The sequence below is a fragment of the Harmonia axyridis genome, chromosome 1 (assembly GCF_914767665.1).
Source record: "Harmonia axyridis chromosome 1, icHarAxyr1.1, whole genome shotgun sequence".
Classification (NCBI taxonomy): domain Eukaryota; kingdom Metazoa; phylum Arthropoda; class Insecta; order Coleoptera; family Coccinellidae; genus Harmonia; species Harmonia axyridis.
Genome location: NC_059501.1, coordinates 3322382 through 3343163, shown reverse-complemented (window position 1 = coordinate 3343163; position 20782 = coordinate 3322382). Strand labels below are relative to the sequence as shown.

At 38.7% G+C, this 20782-nt stretch overlaps 1 protein-coding gene across 2 annotated transcripts in view; it reads left to right on the top strand.

Moving 5' to 3' along the window:
• LOC123674819 (C3 and PZP-like alpha-2-macroglobulin domain-containing protein 8) overlaps positions 1 to 20782 on the top strand; it is a 223738-nt gene that overhangs the window by 1558 nt on the left and 201398 nt on the right. The window contains exon 1 of one of the 2 annotated variants that reach the window (XM_045609912.1): positions 7636 to 7787. The exons of the other annotated variant lie outside the window; for it this stretch is intronic. The gene's annotated coding sequence lies outside the window, so the exon portion shown is untranslated. Of the gene's footprint in view, positions 1 to 7635; positions 7788 to 20782 lie in introns of those variants that run through there. 2 annotated transcript variants of the gene reach the window in all.

Genomic DNA, 20782 nt, shown 5'->3' with positions numbered 1-20782 from the left:
AATCTCAGAAGGTTACATTTGCTCTGCGCCTGTTTAATCAGGTTAGGTAACGATCTAATCCTGTAGTAACCTGACGTTCAAGCCGGCGGAGTGTTATGAGCAATTTGCCGATGACGTAACGCGCCAACCGAAATTAATCGGTGGCGATAAGATTCAGGGTGAACGGGCCTTAAAAACGTCGTTATTTAATTTTCGTGAGTGGTTACGTGTGTGCGACCTTTAGTGAGCGGGTTCGGTCCTTTAGGTGTAATTGGTTGGTTTATGGATTTTATGGGGGTTGTTCACGTTTGATTTCGTAATGAAATGATGGATTTGGTCATTATTAGAGCTTTGTTTATGTGCACCTATTGGCGGAGATTAAATTCAATATCGCGTTATACAGTGTGGTCCACCGATAACTTAATACCTCCATTTTCCGGCTTTAAAATGAAAATTTGGAAAATCGCTCGGACCCGTCAATTCCTGATTCGGGAAAGAACGACTTTTTTGTTTTTTTCTGCTACCCCCTAACAAGGGTGAGTACAACCCCTTTTGAATAGAGATGAGCAGTGTTGCGATACCTCATTTTGAAGATTTCATTGAGTACCATCTGATCCTGAAATTTCGCTTCAAAATTTCCATCGATAACGAAATGACAGGTAAAATAGTGTAAACTAGTACTAACTACTGAAAACCTTTGATATATTGGATACAAATAATATTCTGGAGATAAATTCCACATTGCCTCTTTCACTATTTTTTCTGTTATTTCATTATCGATGGATATTTCGAAGCGAAATTTCAGGGTAAGATAGTACTCAATACGATCTTCAGAATTAATTATCGCAACATCCCTATTAAGAATCAAGGGCTTGTGCTCACCCCCGGTAGGGGGTTGAAGTTACGGGGATGAAAAAAGCGGAAAAGTTGTTCTCCTTCGAATCAGAAATTGATGGGTCTAAGCGATTTTCCACATTTTCATTTTAAACTCGAAAAATCGAGGTGTTCAGGTTTCGTTGGACCACCTTGTATTTTCATTTGGGCCTGAGAGTACTAAAGAAGATCTAGGTCTAACTTACGTTAGATGTATGGATGGTAAAACTGTGATTTATTTATTGATATTTCTAATGTCATTTGTATTCAGTCGTTTATGATATCTGATCAATGAAAGGAGGATACTAAGAATATCGTGGACAGAGAGAGTAACGAATGTGGAGATCTTGCGGAGAATGCAGAAAGATATAGAATTGGTACTGAATATTAAAAAGCGCAAACTGCAATACCTGGGACATATTATGAGGGGAGATAGATGCCAGTTGCTGCAGCTTATTGTCCAGGGAAAGATAATGGGCAAAAGATCAATAAGAAGAAGAAGAAACTCATAGTTGAAGATCTTGAGAGAATGGTACAATTGCAACAACTGCCAATTTTTTAGATCTGCAGTATCGAGAATAGGCATAGCTTTGATGATAGTCTAACTTCGGAACGAAGACGGCACTTGAAGAAGAAGAATCAATGAAAGATACATGATTGAACAACTTGTTGAAATTGTGAAATTATTTTAAAAAAATCATTGTCCATTCGCGAATATGTACTAAAAGCAAATTAAGAAGAATTGAATCAATGATATTATTCAGTTAATCGACTCGCTATTCGTCGTATTATAGTCAAATTTGAATGACGATGTGGAATAAACTGTAAAGATCTTAAAAATTTAAGATATTTAATTATATAATGTGGAACGTAGTAAGGAACTACCAGAAATGTGGTACAGCGATACATTCTGACGGTCAGGCTGCAGTCAAAGCATTGAGCTCACATATCATCGATTCTAAGATGGTATTGGAGTGCCAAAGAAAACTCAATGAAATAGGCAACGAAATTTAGTCTGGGTTTCCGATCACTCGGGAACTAAAGAAAATGAAAAGGCCAACACACTTTCCAGAAAAGTAGCACAAACTCCTTTCGTTGGCCCGGAATCTTTCAATAGTATAGACAAATGTACCTTCATGAAAGAATAGCAGGAGAAGAAAAAACCGAAAACTCTGGCGAAATCTTCCTGGGTTGGATCATTCCGAAAAGTTTCTTTGAAACTTTGACACTAGGAAGTCCAAGAAGTATCTGGATTTTTGCAAGAATATGCTCACTGGATTCCTTACAGGGCATTGTATCTTGAGGAAGCACCTCATAAGAATAAGTCTATCGGAAAACTACAAGAGTAGATTCTGTAGTTAGGAGGAAGAAACTTTGGATCATCTGGTGTTGGAATTCCTAGCCATCGCTAGCTAACGCAAAAAATGTGAGTACATTGGAGAATGCTCCCTTGAAGAAAGCAGTAGCACCTTATGTTTTGCCAATCTTCATCCAGCAGTCAAGAGTGTTCTTGTACATCATGTCGGATTTAGCCCTGCCAGACTGCATCATCATACGCCTTCTGACTGTATCGAATCGATATGGCGTAATACCAGATACAGTAGTAACAGCTTGAGCAATAAGGAATGAGATGAGGAATAGTGTATTCTTAGGATCGGGCAACAATGGCCCTAACACTGTAATTTGAAACTCAGAATGTTTACACAAAAACGAGAAAACAGCGAATCCATACATAAGTGTATAAAAAATATCAACAGTAGAATTCTCAACTCTCTTCAGCATTGAATGAACTCCTAAACCACATAAACGTAAACATCGAAGGTATATTAAATAAATTATATGAAATATCCGCAAGAGGGAGCTCACCTCATATCAAACCTAACCTAAAAGCCTACATCCAGGGATTCCCCATTACATAACCGCATCCATTACCACGACACAAAGAGTGCACTCTTTCCCCGAACTCCAAAGGGAAGAACCGCCCCCCAACGTGCAGTTATCGCAGTGACGCCAACATCAGCGGAAAAACTCACCTGCCAACCAACTCTCGCGAGCGCCATCTCCAGGGAGGAATCACGATCCATTCTCATGACTTCGCGAAACGGGCATAAAAAATGTATTCGTCGCGGGGTTATCCCGTAGGATTAATATCCCAAATTGGGAAATATGGCGGCGGAAATCCGGCGATATCCCCGGCGGTGCCAACCTAATGAACAGATGTTCTAGATTTTCGTTCTTGTTTTGTTTTGGAGGCGCGGAGCGTCGGACTGGTTGGTAATTAGGCGGGAGGTTGTAGGACGCGTCGCGACGCTGTGTGCCGGACCTGGTGGGAATTAGTCGAGTAGGGGTTGGACTTTTTGCGGAACGGTTTGGGACTGCTTGACATGGACAGGTCAGGATTCGCCTACTGAAGGGTGTTTTTTTTAGAGCTATAGAACTTTAAATTGCAATAAAACAACGATGGATTATTCGATTGACATGAATTTTATTTATCCGCAAGATAATCTTGTGGCATTACATTTTAAATATGATTTCTGGCATATGACCGCCACGGCTGGCTCGGATGTAATCCAATCTGGACGTCCAATTTTCGATGACTTTTTCCAACATTCGTGGCCGTATATCGGCAATAACACGGCGAATGTTATCTTCCAAATGGTCGAGGGTTTGTGGCTTATCCGCATAGACCAATGACTTAACATAGCCCCACAGAAAGTAGTCTAGCGGTGTTAAATCACAAGATCTTGGAAGCCCATTCACAGGTCCAAAACGTGAAATTAGGCGGTCACCAAACGTGTCTTTCAATAAATCGATTGTGGCACGAGCTGTGTGACATGTTGCGTTGTCTTGTTGGAACCACAGTTGCTAGACATCATGGTTGTTCAATTCAGGAATGAAAAAGTTAGTAATCATGGCTCTATACCGATCACCATTGACTGTAACGTTCTGGCCATCATCGTTTTTGAAGAAGTACGGACCAATGATTCCACCAGCTCATGAAGCGCACCAAACAGTCAGTTTTTCTGGATGTAACGGTGTTTCGACATACACTTGAGGATTAGCTCCACTCCAAATGCGGCAGTTTTGTTTGTTGACGTAGCCATTCAACCAGAAGTGCGCTTCATCGCTAAACAAAATAAAATGGACGTAGTGCGCCATACGTATTCCGCACAGAACCATTATTTTCGAAATAAAATTACAACACTATTTGCAAGCGTTGTTCAGGCGTGAATCTATTCATGATGAATTGCCAAACCAAACTGAGAATAAATCACTTGACAGCTGTTGAATCGGTCGTCATCTCGAACAGTAACGCCAACTTAAAGTTATATACCTCGAAAAAAAACACCCGTTATAAAACTTTATTCTTCTTGTTCTTGTATCAGATCTTGAGGTTTGTTGTGCAGGTTGAATCAGTGAGAAAACGGAAAATGTCTCGAATAGCTTGCTTGGATATTACGTTATCTTATTTTACTAGTAATGGAGGAAAAATATTAATTTGTTTCTTTATATTTAACGGTACGTTGGAATGATGAAAATTTGTGCTAGCCGGTATTCTATAGCGTTTCGCACATCTGAAACTTTTCGTCCGGACGAAACAAGAACCAGAGAACCCCATTAGCGGACAAAATTGAAGCCGAAAACCCCCATTGTTATTCTAAAGTGCCCCAGCGTCCCACCCCGAATTTCCACAGTTCCACGTTTTTTGTCAAAACGACCGATGCGGCATTTCGTCCGTTCTTTAATTCCCCTCCCTCCCCAAACCTCCCACTTCGACCCCCTCCTCGATCAGATGAAAGAGCCCCCCCCTTCCAGACCTCCCAGTCGCCGTTTTAATCCCCCCAAATTAAATTTGTCCGTTCGGGATTACGAATCCCTGTTTTGTAGTGTCGCATTTTCCATTTTTTACACGTTTTGGCGAAGGGTACGCTGCGCTGACTCGAATATTTATTTTCATTTGGGTTGGGAGGTGACGTCGTAGGTCCTGGGGGATGGAAATTAGGGATTCGGGGGAATAGCAATGTCCGGCCACGTTCTGGATGTCAGGGAGATTGGTGAGGCTGCATGTCTCCGGGAAGTTCGTGGTTTTGAAGTGTGTCAAAGTTTTCCTTTTTTTTTTTTTTTGAGTGCTTATTCTAACGGGTGTTTTTTTTCGAGGTATATAACTTTAAGTTGACATTACTGTTCAATATGGCGACCGATTTGACAGCTGTCAAGTGATTTATTCTCAGTTTGGTTTGGCAATTCATCATGATTAGACTCACGCCTGAACAACGCTTGCAAATAGTGCAATTTCATTTCGAAAATAATTAATGCTTCTGTGCGGAATACGTATCGCGCACTACGTCCATTAGCGATGAAGCGCACTTCTGGTTGAATGGCTACGTCAATAAACAATACTGCCGCATTTGGAGTGAAGCTAATCCTCAAGTGTATGACGAAACACCGTTACATCCAGAAAAACTGACTGTTTGGTGCGCTTTATGGGCTGGTGGAATCATTGGTCCGCACTTCTTCAAAAACGATGATGGCCAGAACGTTACAGTCAATGGTGATCGGTAAAGAGCCATGATTACTAACTTTTTCATTCCTGAATTGAACAACCATGATGTTCAGGAGCTGTGGTTCCAACAAGACGGCGCAACATGTCACACAGCTCGTGCCACAATCGATTTGTTGAAAGACACGTTTGGTGACCGCCTAATTTTACGTTTTGGACCTGTGAATTGGTCTCCAAGATCTTGTGATTTAACACCGCTAGACAACTTTCTGTGTCACATGTAAAGTCTATGCGGATCAGCATAGCTCTCTTGGCAATGGCGAGGCCGCTATTAGTAAAGAAAAGGGCCGAGAGTGGTTTCAACGTTTTAAGAACGGTGATTTTGAAGTCGAAGACTGGAAGAAAGAAGGTTCTCGAAGATGCAGAATTGGCAGAGGCATTCCTTGATCAAGACTCGTGTCACAAGCAACAAGAATTGGCAGGATCATAGAACCATTTCAAAACGCCTGACAGTCATGGGAAAGATTCAGAAACAAGAAAATTGGGTACCGTGCAAATTGAAGCCGAGATGTGTTGAATGGGGTTTGTTTGCTTGTAAACAGCTGCTTGCAAGGCAAAGACGGGAGGCATTTCTGCATCGCATTGTGATTGGAGAAGTAAAATTGATTCATTACAATAATAAAATACACAAAGGTTTGGCATAACTATATGCCGATTTATTTCAATCAAAAGGTCATAGACCAACTATGACCTCAGGGTGGAAATGTGACTGTCTGGTGTTCCATAGAATCGGATACTAGAACCAATAATTTTTTTGTAATTTAGTATTAGTAGAGTAGTCTCATTTGTAATGATATATTGTAATGCAGAAAATGTTCCAAATACACATACTTTTCAACCATCCCTCGATTATGAAGCAATCTTCGGCCATACTGACTCTATGCTGCAGCCCATGATCGACCAGGTCTTTAGTTTGGTCTACCCATCTTTTCGGTGGCCTTCCTCACCTACGCTTACCATCTATACTTAGATCATCCCCTTGTCCTCGAGAACAAAAATGATTTGGAGGCGAATGAATTCACAACGGCGTAGGATCAGGTAGGCAACGAAAAACGTGATGGGATTTTTATCCCGTGAATGCAAACCACTCTTTGCAGTAAAATAAAAATTATCAAGTGCCAATTTTATTGAATTTAAATAGACGCTCTAAACTAGCAATGAAAACATAAGTAGGTGTAGGTATAAAAATCCACCTTTAAGATTCACGTTTCGTTCTAGTATAGAGCGTCATACTTTTGAATAATTCAGACCATTTTTCGATGTCTTCGAAAAAACGTTCTTTGATAAATTGGACAAAATGATATGAAATTCAAAAATATGATTTCTTATAAAATTGAAAAGATGCCTGAGGAAAAAACACTAAACAGAGGCTGGTTCAGAGAAAATTTATACCAAATCGGCAAAGCAAGGCGGCGAAATTTAATTTTGCCGGGGCTACAAAATGTCTAGCGGCAGCGCTGTCTGAACCTACTCTAAAAATTTCAATTTTAATAGATCCTTCAGTTCGAAAGTTATCAAATATACGCCATCCAAATGGACAGAATCATATTTGATCACGGATTTAGGTATTCAAGGCTTGACTTAATATTCGAGCTACTTGACTTGAAATTCAAGCTAGTTGACTTGGACTTGTCTTGAAATCAACTCAAGTTTAAGTCAAGTAGTAATTTTTCTTTTTCAATGTCAAGTCAAGTATTTATTCACTTGTCTCGACATTGAAAAACTATTACTTGACTTGATTTGAAGTCAAGCCCAAGTAGAGTAGCTTGAATATCAGGTCAAGTAGCTTCAATATCAAGCAAGTCGTGAATCCCTACACGGATTCGTCATCAGTGATTCCAACCTCATCTTTTGAAACCATTTCCGGCTCAAACTACGAAAATTACAGACATTGCGATGAAATGATACATCAATCGGTTCCAAGACGAGCGCCCAAAAACCTCACATCTATATCAATTGAGACGAGACTGACACAGCGCCAAGTCATCGGAAAACCAGAAAATCAGACGTAATTTTTCCCTGCCAAGCCGACAAAGGCCCAATCCACCCCCAATCAATTCGCGAATTCATGAACCCGAGTTTTTCCGCCGCGTCAATCGCCAAAACTAAAGGGGCCACACACGTCAAGAACAACCGGATCCTCTACGCCCGTTGTCCTCCACTTCGAAACGCTGATACGCGCAAGCCCTACGTCGTTCTGGTCCATATACAGCGTCTTGACGCTCGGCGTCGTTCAGTCAGCCACGACTAGCGCGGGCGGTAGGCACATTTCACGGTATCCTTCGGTGATCGCGTTCAGGTGTCAAGGACGTTCACGGTGTTCGAGATATTTTTGGGGCGTGCTGCTTGAAGAGGAGGTTTTTGGTTTACTCTGGTGAGGATTTTAGAGGTCTTACATTAGATTTGTTGACTTTTGGAAGTAAAACTTTCGTAGCTAGATGTAGAATTTTGAGATTGTTTATGTTGGATGAGGTGATCCTCAAGATGCGTTTCGAGGCCCATTTCACTTCTTTTTATACGTTGACTTAGTATAGAACTTAGGAAAACGATGAAAGGGAGACAATTCTACTCGTAAAACCTCATTCATTCTTATAAGTCTTCTTCAAAATCCTTTTGTTTTGACATAATAACGATCTATTGAAAGGTCTTAAAGTTTCTAAGAAGCTGACTATAAAAGGCTCTTTATTGTTGCAGTACAAAGCTGCCACTGTATGCATATTTGATTAAGGGGCCAAAAGTTCGGAATATATGGAAATGTATGACAATAACAATAAACTACCAGGCAAATTCACTGGTCATTTGAATTTATGGAATATTTTAATGTTGATTCCTAAAATGATGATTTATTTTTTTCGGATAACCGCTTATTGATTTCAGGAGTATATGGCAGGTTTTAAATGAGGAATATCGAACTGAGCACATTTTATCATTGAAAGATTGAAATTTTATGTTGAAAATTTTAGGAGATTAATATATGAAGAGCCTTTATTGATTTGTGAATTTTTTATTGTTTACGCTTTGATTGTCTTAGTTAGTTTTTGATTTTAAATTTGTATTTTCCAGCTTATGAGAAGCACAAAATGTTGTAATTTGTTGTGATTCATTTGTTTCGAGGCTCATTTTCAAGATGATAGTTTCCGCGATAGTTACATCGTAGATATTATCACCATACATGTTTCTACATTGAAGGAGAATATGTCTCTCAGAAAATTAACTTGGGTAGAGAACATCTTGCCAAACATTGTATTTGAAATATTCGTAATGTACCAGAAATATAAGAAACATAACTAGTATAATTTAAACGTGTCTATTTTCGTTCTGTTAAATTCTCAAATATAAAAACAATTGAAGATATATTTAAGTGTTCGATCCACGTTTCTGTTGATATCATGATAAAACCGTATTTATACGTTTAAACCCAACGTCCAATAATGATATTATACTCGAACCAAAAACGTTATTTCCAGCGTTATTTTTAATGGTAATGGCTGGTTACACAACCATTTCACAACGTTATATTAACGTACCTGTGCCCATTGGATAGATAGTTGATAGTTGGTACTCTCATGATAGTGCAGGAACTTTCGTGCCAGCTTTTGCCATCAATACAAGTCAAAACATGAAAGTACGATTTTCCTCCTTGATTATCATGGAAACTGTAACGAAAGTATTTTTATGAGTATATACTGTCATCTTGAAAATGAGACTTTATGTAGTCTGATATCTAGGACTAGCGAATAATTCAGTATTTTGATACAACTATGATCTGTTGAGATTCTAATGAATAGTTTCATCATAACCAGTGATCTGACTGGTTGCGTTATACTTTAAAACTTAGCTGATTCAAATCTGTAATGTCTTTTCGAACAAAATCAAGAAAAGCACCGGCAAACAAAGACCAGTATGCATACAAATATATAAAATATGATTTGCCATGACTTCATTATTGTGGGTTAGATCCGACTTACCCTAAAAATTCGGAGTCCATCTGCTGGATGGACGAATAGAATTGAATTTGAAGACCGAATCGTCATCAATCATTCCTACCATACTGTTAGAAACTCACAGATATGATGATGAAATAAAAGAGAGATCTGTTCAGAGAATGACCGATCGTAAAAACTTCTAATATAAGCTATAAAAGAACAGAAGGTGTGAAAGTTCCAGGAACAAAATTTACACTCAAAGTTCAAATTTATTATCCAATTTCAAAAGAGATTCTTCACGGAAGCGAAACTTCTAAAGCTGTATTTGATCTCGCACCGTATTGCAGAGAATAGTAATGAAATAATTCGTCTTCTTCCATTTCATAAATGAAAGACACATTTTCTAGCGTTCGTCCTCCTTACAGAACGGTGTATAATTTTGTCGTTAAGTCTTGAAATTTAGAATTATGAGATGAAAATCAGCTCAGACGATAAGGTTCGACTCACTGATGATGAATTCGTCCTTAAATTCGATTCAAGGACCAAGAAACTTGAAATTTTCAGGTTAGGATCATATATTGAGAACCACGGTTCAGTTCGTTTTATTATCTGACAGTAGGAGGCTAGGAAGAAGGCTTTGAAGATTAATGTGAAGTTGTAGAATAGAGGTCAACGTTAGTTTCACAGATACTATGTTGACTACCGATGATATAGGGTGTTTTTTTCGAGGTATATAACTTTGAGTTGGCATTACTGTTCAAGATGGCGACCGATTTAACAGCCGTCAAGTGATTTATTCTCAGTTTGGTTTGGCAATTCATCATAAATAGACTCACGCCTGAAAAACGCTTGCAAATAGTGCAATTTCATTTCGAAAATAATGGTTCTGTGCGGAATACGTATCGCGCACTACGTTCATTTTATTTTGTTTAGCAATGAAGCGCACTTCTGGTTGAATGGCTACGTCAACAAACAAAACTGCCACATTTGTAGTGAAGCTAATCCTCAAGTGTATGTCGAAACAGAGTTACATCCAGGAAAACTGAAGGTTTGGTGCGCCTTATGGACTGGTGGAATCATTGGTCCGTACTTCTTCAAAAACGATGATGGTCAGAACGTTACAGTCAATGGTGATCGGTATAGAGCCATGATTTCAAATTTTTTCATTCCTGAATTGAACAACCATGATGTCCAGGAGCTGTGGTTCCAACAAGACGGCGCAACATCCACACAGCTCGTGCCACAATCGATTTATTGAAAGACACGTTTGATGACCGCCTAATTTCACGTTTTGGACCTGTGAATTGGCCTCCAAGATCTTGTGATTTAACACCGCTAGACTACTTTCTGTGGGGCTATGTAAAGTCATTGGTCTATGCGGATAACCCACAAACCCTTGACCATTTGGAAGACAACATTCGCCGAGTTATTGCCGATATACGGCCACAAATGTTGGAAAAAGTCATCGAAAATTCGACGTCCAGATTGGACTACATCCGAGCCAGCCGTGGCGGTCATATGTCAGAAATCATATTTAAAATGTAATGCCACAAGATTATCTTGCGGATAAATAAAATTCATGTCAATCGAATAATCCATCGTTGTTTCATTGCAATTTAAAGTTCTATAGCTCTAAAAAAACACCCTTTCTAAGCGTAGTTTTCAATGTCAGCTGTCAAAATACGACAGCTTCAAAAAGGACAGCAGCCCAGATAGCTATCTACTCAAAATGAAACCTCTTATTATTCGATTATTTACATTCTAGTTTATTTATTCACATGGTGAATAATACGAATGCACCTATTTTACATACGAGAATAGCTAGTTAATTCAAACAGTATACTGATCACATTAATCCATCAAAATAAACCCACATATAGGGCGAAATAACTCAGTTGCAATAACACAGGAACCCAATTGCAAATTAGGTGATTTCTCTAATCCAGTCAGGGCTCTAATTGGACTTTGGACGATGTTATCAGTTTCTATTTTATTCAACGTTCAGCCAACAAGTGATCAACATTTGTTCGCCGTTGTTGTAATTATAATGGATTCCGGGTATTATCACAAAGGAATCCGAACGCTGTTTAATATGTAGATTTTCGAATGATTATTATCGATGTTCACTTGGTTACCTAGAGAATTTAAGCTGTATGTTTTCATGTATTGTCTACTTTGTTATTGTCATTGCGTTTTAGTTGAATTTAGCTATAGAGATTGATTTTCGGAAGATCAAAGAAACCGTTGGTTGATGGTAAAGAGGCGAAATTTTTTTGTTGTGTCTTTCTTGTAGTTATTAAGAACTTTGTTCATTAATTAATCCATCCTCTATTCATTGATTGCATTATTTATTTATACATTTATTCTTAGTTTCTTTCAGGTCTTTTGTTGATTTTTCGATTAATAAATTAATCAAAATTAATTAATTCATAATAATCTGTTGATTCATTAATGCATTCATATATTCGTTTATTAAATGAATAACTCATTCAATTCATTTCTTTTTTTTTTTCATTTTTATATAATTTCAACTCATTGTCTGTTAAATATCAAATGTTTCGTATGAGTAAACCAACGAATATACAGAAGTGGACCTGAAGGAAATTTGGCTTTCATTAAGTGACGAAAATTTCGAAAAATCATAAAAAATTATGAAAAATCATAACAAATTCAATTCCAAAAGACCAAATTACATTTACATCCCAAAAAAGCCCTTTCTAAACAAAAAATTATGACTGAATTATGAACCATTTTTCAAGCTGATTACATCATCAGAATCACAACAAATTCAAAAAGATTATGGGTTATGTAATACTCAAATTTTCCAGGAAAACAAATAAACAGTTATGTGGTATCCAAGGGTGCAATTGGCGCATGAATGAACGAGCGCTCATAACTGCACGATCTCAAGTCAGTGCTTTTTGACTACTTCATAATAGTTTCCACCAAAATCTGATCTTTATTAAACTTTTGGTTTAATCTAAAATACAGAACTGAAAACTGTAATAAAATTGTGTTTTACTTCAAGTACTTCAAAGATAGACACTAGCAAAGAAAAACACCCTATATTTTACAGTTTTTCTTCGATAAAGGTGAAAAAGCGGGCCATGCACGGAAATGGAAATAGTGTTTATGATTCTGATACTGTAACAGCCAATCATGAGCACTTTTGGTTTTGTCGATTCCGTTCCGGTTATTTAGAAGATGCACCACATCAATAAAATTATGAATATTGGCGAGTCCGACCTTCATGTAAGCCCCTAAAGAGCTCAGAATTTCACAAAAAAACTGTTTGAAACTATTTGTATAAGGCTGGTCTCAAAAAGAAGCTTGATGCATGGGTACCACACTAGTTGAAGCAAAACCTCTCAAGGACCGAATTTCCATCTGCGAATCGCTGCTGAATTACAACAAAATCGACCCATTTTTCAAACGGTTGGTGACTGGTGATGAAAAATGGATCACTAACGACAACGTCAAGCGGAAACGGTCGTGGTCGAAACGCGGTGAGTCAGCGGAAATGGTGACTAAGCTAGGATTGACGTCCACGAAGGTTTTGCTGAGTGCTTGGTAGGATTAGAAGGGGAATTATTTACTATAAACTGCTCCTCTACGGTACAACTGTTAACTCCGAACTGTTTTGTCAAAAATTGAACTTTCTTGAAGAGAGAAAGAAGAGAAAAAGCCAGCTTTGGCCAATAGGAGAGGATTTGTGTTCCATCAGGACAACGATAGTCTACAAACATCGACAATGACTCGCCAGAAGCTTCGGCTGCTTGGTTGGGAGGTTCTTATGCATCCACCTTATAGTCCGGACCTGGCACCAAGTGATAAGCATCTGTTTGTGTCCATGGCGAATAATTTTCCGGCGAAATATTCGCTTCAAAGGAGGCATAATGATATTACCTTCAAAATGGCAACAAGTTATCGAACGGCGTTTACGAGTATCTGACATAAATTGGATAATTCTAACTATGGTAATTAAAGTCCTGTTTTTCATGGAGAAATAATGAATTTATTTTCTTTACACATTATATATGAAGCTTTTAAGACAAAGTTTCATATTCAAGGATTCTTTACTTCAAAGTCTCTCCAATTCGCTCAAATGATGATCTAACAATTTCCACCCTTGACCTTATTCCTATGCCAGGGAAACTACATATAAACTCAAAATAGAGAACGAACAACCCCTTCCTTATTCCCGACACTCCATTTCCTCCTAATCACCAAATTATATCTCGTAGTTGTCTACCCTCCTCACAACACCGTATAGCGAACGTGCAGGTCCCGACCAAACAATTGAAACAATATTGTCGGAAAACCGTTCACATAACTTCAATGCTGAATGGAGTTCGTGCTCCGGGCCCTCTATACGTTAGTTATGAAATAAAGAGCGCATACACGGTCGCATTCTATACGCCGTAATAACCGGTACAATCCGGGAATGGGAAAAGTTCATTTCGAATGTTGGCAGGAATGCGCTTTGAATTTCCTTCCATTCAATTCGACGTTTCTATGTTTATAGACGGACACGATTCTCAACAGCCGAATATCGGGGCTTTGAACGGATAATTTTCTGAATGGTGTTTAAGCGATTTAAACGTTCGGAAATAATCGTATTGCTGAGTTGTTGGGAATTGAAGGTTGTGCTGATAGAATGGGATAAGGTTTGGGGTTGAAAGAGAGAGAGAATTGTGAAGGGATTGGGTTTAAAGCTTGAGGGTGAAAGCATATTTCGATATGTCTCATTACCTTGGTGACGTCATCGATGACGCAATATTTCTTCTGAATACTCTTATAATGCCTAACTTCGTGAGGCTGTTATGTTATTGGACTGTATTTCTCTTGTACTCCACCATAGCTGTGATTATCCAAACCGATCACTCTAGCTTATCGTCACTCCGTCTATATTATCATAATTTTGAGAAGGGAATGGTCTCAAAAGAAAAGGTCCGACTGACTGATGATATTCTCGAAGAAATTTTGATAGATCTAGGAGAAGTTTGATGAGTATAGTAGATGGAGTTTGTGCCTATTTGGGATACTCCTAAGCACATATATCACTTCACTTAAGAATTCCCGAAACTGGCGCACAGATGCCAGCGCCAGTACTATACCATATCTTTTTCGTAAGCTTCAAAAGAGTACCAAAATTTCAGAACATAGAGTTAGGTTTGAGATATTGAAAGTACACTGACTCTGCATTTTTTTTCGGTTCTCATATAATCAATAATGAAGACGTATTTCATTTAACGCTTATGGTAGAAAAGAACGTTTGAGATTGCTTCACTCATCCTGAAAATTGGAGGGATCTCAGAAACGCTGAAAGAAAAGGGGGTACCTAAACTTTGGCAGATCACGAGAATGTTACGTGGCATAAACCCCCCTTAAGCAAAATAAACAGAATTTTTTGCGTCAATATATGGTAGTAGATGAAATATTGATTGATCACTACACTTCTCTCAAAGAGAGGTTCAGCTCAGTGGAAAGCAGTTGGTCAATGCCATCCAAAGAGAACAAAATATAATACATAAGCTGGTAAGGTGGTGGCAACTATAGTTTGGAACGTACATGGTCTATTTGTTGTTCATTGACTATCTTCACAAAGATAAACCATCGATGAATCTCACATAACTTTTCTGGATTGATTGAGTGCAGAAATTGAAAAAAACATGCTCAAAGGAAAATAGAGCATTCTGTTTCACCATGACAATGCTTCTTATCACGAATCGATTGAAACGATGGCCGAATTGAATGACTATTCCAACTATTTATCCTCCTCATCTGGTCCTCTGGCTTTTATGAATTGAAAAGAATGCCCCAGGGAGAAATAAAGAAGTGATTGCAGATATTAAAGCCTATTTGGAAAGCAAATACGAATCTTTCCACCAACATTTGTTCCATTTCACTGCGACCTAATGGTCTATTGTGCCCTTCATCAGAGCTATTCTCCTCATAAAGTGATCTATAGATCGCCTTTCAGTTCCAGAGCTCTAATGAACTCCAGAATTTTGGATGGCTTCAAGGAGGCTACACTTCTACACGTTTCTTGTCCAAAGCGGATTTTGCGTTGGTTATTGATGGCGAGGCATTCTGTTACCAGGTCATCGACAGTTTCTTCCTCCTCCCCACAAAATCTGCACTCGTCGTTTTCTGCTAGACCCATTCTCATGAGGTGTTTGCTAAGGCTACAATGCCCTGTGGGGAATTCAGCGAGGAAGTGTAGTATATTCTTGCTAAGATCCAGATACTTCTTGGATCTTGCATTGCAGTCGAAGAAACTTTTCGGAATGATCCAAACCAGGAAAAGTGTTTCTCTTTCAGTTTTTTTCTTCTTTGGAAACTCTTTCTTGTAGTTACATTTGCCTATACCACCGGAAGGTTCCTAGCCGATAGAAGGAGTTTGTGTTTTTTTTTTCTAGCGAGTGTGTTGGCCTCTTCATTCCCTCAAATTCCCGAGTGGCCGGGAACCCAGATTGAAAAGACATTGTTATTCTTGCCTATTTCATTGAGTTTTTTTCGGCACCTCAATACCATCTAAGAATCGATGTTATATGAGCTCAGTGCTTTGAGTGCAGCCTGATTCATCAGAATGTATTACCATATCAAATTTCTTATAGTTTCTTGCTAGGTTAGGTTAGGTGAATGTTTTGACTCGTTAGTGAAGTGTAAGAGTTTCTGCCTACATGACAGAAAGTTGCTGACCCTGCTGCATCAACATCCTTCATCAAAGAAACCCAGTGGCGTAACGACCGACACTTAATCTTAACGTCAACACATTACGGGCCCCGACCAGATCATCTGAATACAAGCGTTCCAATCGATCGTCCGTTAAATCCCATCCGGCAACTTTTACGGCACGAACAGCTCTTCCGTTCGGTATCCGACAGTTCCTTTAGGCGCGCACAGAATAGCAAAACGATCCCGCTCTCCCCCGGCCCCGCTTCTAAATCGCTCCAAATCCACCCTTTTTCCAATTCATTCACGGGGGGGGGATCTATTAGCGCTGGCGGTGCGTTCGGATACAGGGGTATTCCCGTAGGAATTCCGGGCTAATGGTGATTCCAATCTCTGTTTTCGCTGAATCCGTTATTTGTATATAGGTATAGATCCGATCGGCGCCGCCGGGAGGAAATTAGGGGGAATCGGGGGGGTTGGTGGGATGCTTTACTGGGTCAGGGGGTTAGGGTGGGGGTGTACAGGTTGTTTTTTGATGATTGGCGGTGTTGGGATTGTGTATTTGTGTTTTCGGCGAAGATGTTGCGATTTTGGATGGTGTGGTGTCGAAAGAGCTTAGGTAGAATGACTATATTTTTCTTTATTCTTCATCTTTTTGTACTAATTCATTCAGGACCAGTTCTGTCATTTCTGCTGTCAGTCTCAGTTGATCTGGACGGCCAACTCCATCTCGTCGAGTTCAAATTTCGGTAGCGGTGCCAGAATTGACGATCTCTGATAAGCCGAATTTCGATCCCACCTGAAAATTTTTTTGTCCAAAAATTATCGTGAAATTTCTCTTAGAGAATTGAAAAAAAAAGAAAGTTCCTTCATCGGAATATTGTATCATTTTATTGATTGATTCGACTATGGAGATCAGGAAAATGCTTGCAGTTTGGCGATACTCAATACATTATTTCAGAAATAATGGGGAAAAATCTGAAATTTTCGAGAAAAAACATGATAATATTCCCGAGGCTGCAACTTCTCCTGGACCTGAGCCACGCCCTTGAAACCTCAGTATGTTTTATATCGGAACTTGATGTTTGAAAAACCTTCTCTTGTGCAGCTTGCCTGGAGGTGTTTTCATTTGTAGTACAGGCTTTTTCGCTCACTTTACAATTTTGCTATCGTCCATTCTATCTACGTGATTCCTCCATTCTCTTCTTCTCAATATTATTCACCTGACCACATCGTCCGTCAGTAGTTCCTCTCTTATTCGGCTGCTCCTTATTTGGACCCCACCTTATTGTTCGAAGCGCTTTCATGTCGGCAGTTCTCATCAGTTGTTTGGTTCTCGATATTTTTGCTGGCACTTCTGCTCTGGGTTTGGATGCATATGTGTGATTTTGTTCTACAGCTTCTGTTCAAGTCTCCCATTATTCGGATATATACTTTCTTGATGTCTTCTGCGGGAGGTTTTAATTTTCTGCTTCAATATGAATAAATCTGCGACTGAGGCTCATTGAATACTCTCAAATATTTATGCTGAGGCTACTAGTAGTGAAAAAACGTACCGAGAGTGATTTCGACGCTTCAAGAATGGTGATTTTGAACTCGAAGAGCAGCATGACGATGGAAAAGAGAAGGTTTTCGTAGATGCAGAATTGGGGGCATTACTTGAACAAGCCATTTCAAAACGTCTGAAATTCCTGGGAATGATTCAGAAAAGAGGAAATTGCATGACTGAAGACGAAAACTGTGTTCATTACGATAATTCACAGTGTCTTACAATGAAGCCTTGAATTTCGAAAAAAACGGCGGGAGCAAAGTTGTACGCCTATGTATGTAGTCTAAGAACAGGATGATAAAATTAAGAATATATTTTGTTTGTCGTCCTGAATTAGATTTTCAATTCAGATAAGTAATGCAACCAAATAGTCATTATCTAGATATCTGAATGGTATAGATTTTGTTTCAATTCACTTCCGGGACACTTAAACACTCCTGGAAATTGTACTCTTTCACTTAGAACGAATTCGTTTAGCTGTTTTATCTAACGGATTCTTACGTTCCAAATAGCAAGTAAAACGAAGTTGGAGTAACTTCAACTATTTCAATACAATGCTGAAGTCTTTCGCGAAAGGATTGTTGAACAGAATTGGAAAATTCCAGGCTTTATATTCGTAGTCTTGTCTTCAAAGGTTTCTAGGACGTACATTGTGACTCGACGGTGAATTTCTTCGATATGAGAGTAGATAAAAACAGAAGGAAAGATAAATTTCAGCTGCATAGCTCTTCATTGAAGTTTTTTTTCAAACTATACAAGTTATTTTTCCGAGAATAGAATAGATAAAAACATATGGCTCCATTGATTTTTCAACTTAGTGCTTAACTATTATGGTCATGGTCATGGTCAGTACTTGATTGGACCAGCTTGGCGTAGTGTATTATGAGTTATTAAAATCGACTGAAACAATCACAGGCGATCGTTATCGAATGTAATTAATGCGTTGGAGACGAGCATTGAAAGACAAATGGTCGCAATACAACGAGAGACATGATAAAGTTATTTTACAGCATGAAAATGCTCGACCCCATGTTGCGAAACTGTTGGAAATGTTGAAATGGGAAGTCATACCCCACTCGCCGTGTTCTCCAGATGTTGCTCTCTCGGACTATCACTTGTTTCAATCAATGACACAAAGCCTGGCTGACCAGCACTTCTAGTCTTATGAAGAATTGAAAAATTGGATCCATTCGTGGATCGCTTCAAAAGATGACCAGTTTTTCAAACGCGGGATTCGTACGTTGCCCGAAAGATGGGAGAAAGGTCAGCAATGGACAATACTTTGGATCATTGATTTATAACAAGTTTTTTACAATAAAGCCTCGAATTTCGGAAAAAACGGCTGAAGCAAAGTTGTACTTCTATGTGCTATGCCAATTTTTGTACCATTTATCACAAAAGTGAAAATTGTGTTACACATGATTAATAAAAAATGATTTTATGAAATAAGGTTGAAAAAACAATTTCAACCTTGGATTAGTTCAACATTTCTGCTGAGTTTGGTCGAAAATCTTCTTCGTATTGTAATTTTCATATCATAGAGTACATTCCCGGAAAAATTGCTAACATAAAACTCTACAACGAAAACCTATTCCTTCCTTTCTTCTAGTTCTGATAACTCATCTCTTTGTTTCTCTCCACGTATCTCATCTTTCCTCCCCCTACCAAAACTATTTCCCGGTCGCTCCATAACAAATCCAAGCAGAAAATGAATCCGGAAAGTGCATAAATATGCGACGAGCTCCAACATCGAGTTTCATCACCTTCCAAGTTACAATCCCTCAATCCGCCAATTTCTTCATATTCCACTCGAGGTGGTAAACTTTCCTCGTCGTCTACGAGATGAGCCAACCGTCTTCGTATAAACTTTAACGCTTCAGAGCAAACAACACCGTGATTGCTTATTATTTTCCGAAACCTAGCTCAAAGAGGGCTTTCTCCACGGACATATCTTGTTAAATTAGTTGTCAGAGTCTTTGGAGTTTTGCGCCGGGAAAGAAGCTGGATGTTGTTGCGGTTTTTCGATACTTTGTTAGTTGTTAGTATCAAGTAGCTGTTGAGTTCGGAAATTCGCGATATTAGTTCGTTCATGAGTGAAACTGATAAGTTGGAATTACTTATAGATACTTTATATTTCGTTAGGCTTTAACTAGCTTGTACAGGGTCGTCCAAGCAGTCGGAGGTCGATTCTATAACTAATTTTCGAGCAAAAGTATGCTTTAACATGCATTTTTTTCTTAGTTTGCAGTTTTACCTTCTTCACTTGAAGAAAATTTTGGATTTTTTCCATTTAAATGTCCATAGTGAAAATTATGAAAAAAGTAAAATTAAAATGAAAAAAAAAAAAAATTAATTTTGAGCAGATCATACACAATTTTTAAAGATCATTTGAAATTGCAGAGTAGAATTCGATGTTCACTGAAAGCATCTCGATCAAATCTCACCAAATACTGAGCATGACCATGGAATCGTGAATATTCGGTTTGGCCTTCGATGTGGAAACATGGCCGGGATATCCACATGATTTTATGCGCTTGGAATTATCGTAATGAATCCATTGTTCGTCTCCAGTCACAATGCTATGCAGAAATCCCTACCGTTTTTGCCTTGCAAGCAACTGTTTACAAGCAAACCAAAACCGGCACCCAATATTCTTGTTTCTGAATCCTTCCCATGATTTTAGGGCGTTTTCAAATATCTTGTTGCATCACTCTCAATGATCTTGTCAATTCTTGTTACGCTTGACATGAGTCTTGATCAAGTAATGCCTTCAATTCTGCTTCTTCGAAAATCTTCTCTCTTCCAGCGTCATAGTAAAGGGTGTTTTTTTTAGAGCTATAGAACTTTAAATTGCAATAAAACAACGATGGATTATTCGATTGACATGAATTTTATTTATACGCAAGATAACCTTGTGGCATTACATTTTAAATATGATTTCTGGCATATGACCGCCTCGGCTGGCTCGGATGTAGTCCAATCTGGACGTCCAATTTTCGATGACTTTTTCCAACATTTGTGGCCGTATATCGGCAATAACACGGCGAATGTTGTCTTCCAAATAGTCAAGGGTTTGTGGCTTATCCGTATAGACCAATGACTTTACATAGTCCCACAGAAAGTAGTCTAGCGGTGTTAAATCACAAGATCTTGGAGGCCAATTCACAGGTCCAAAAGGTGAAATTAGGCTTTCACCAAACGTGTCTTTCAATAAAT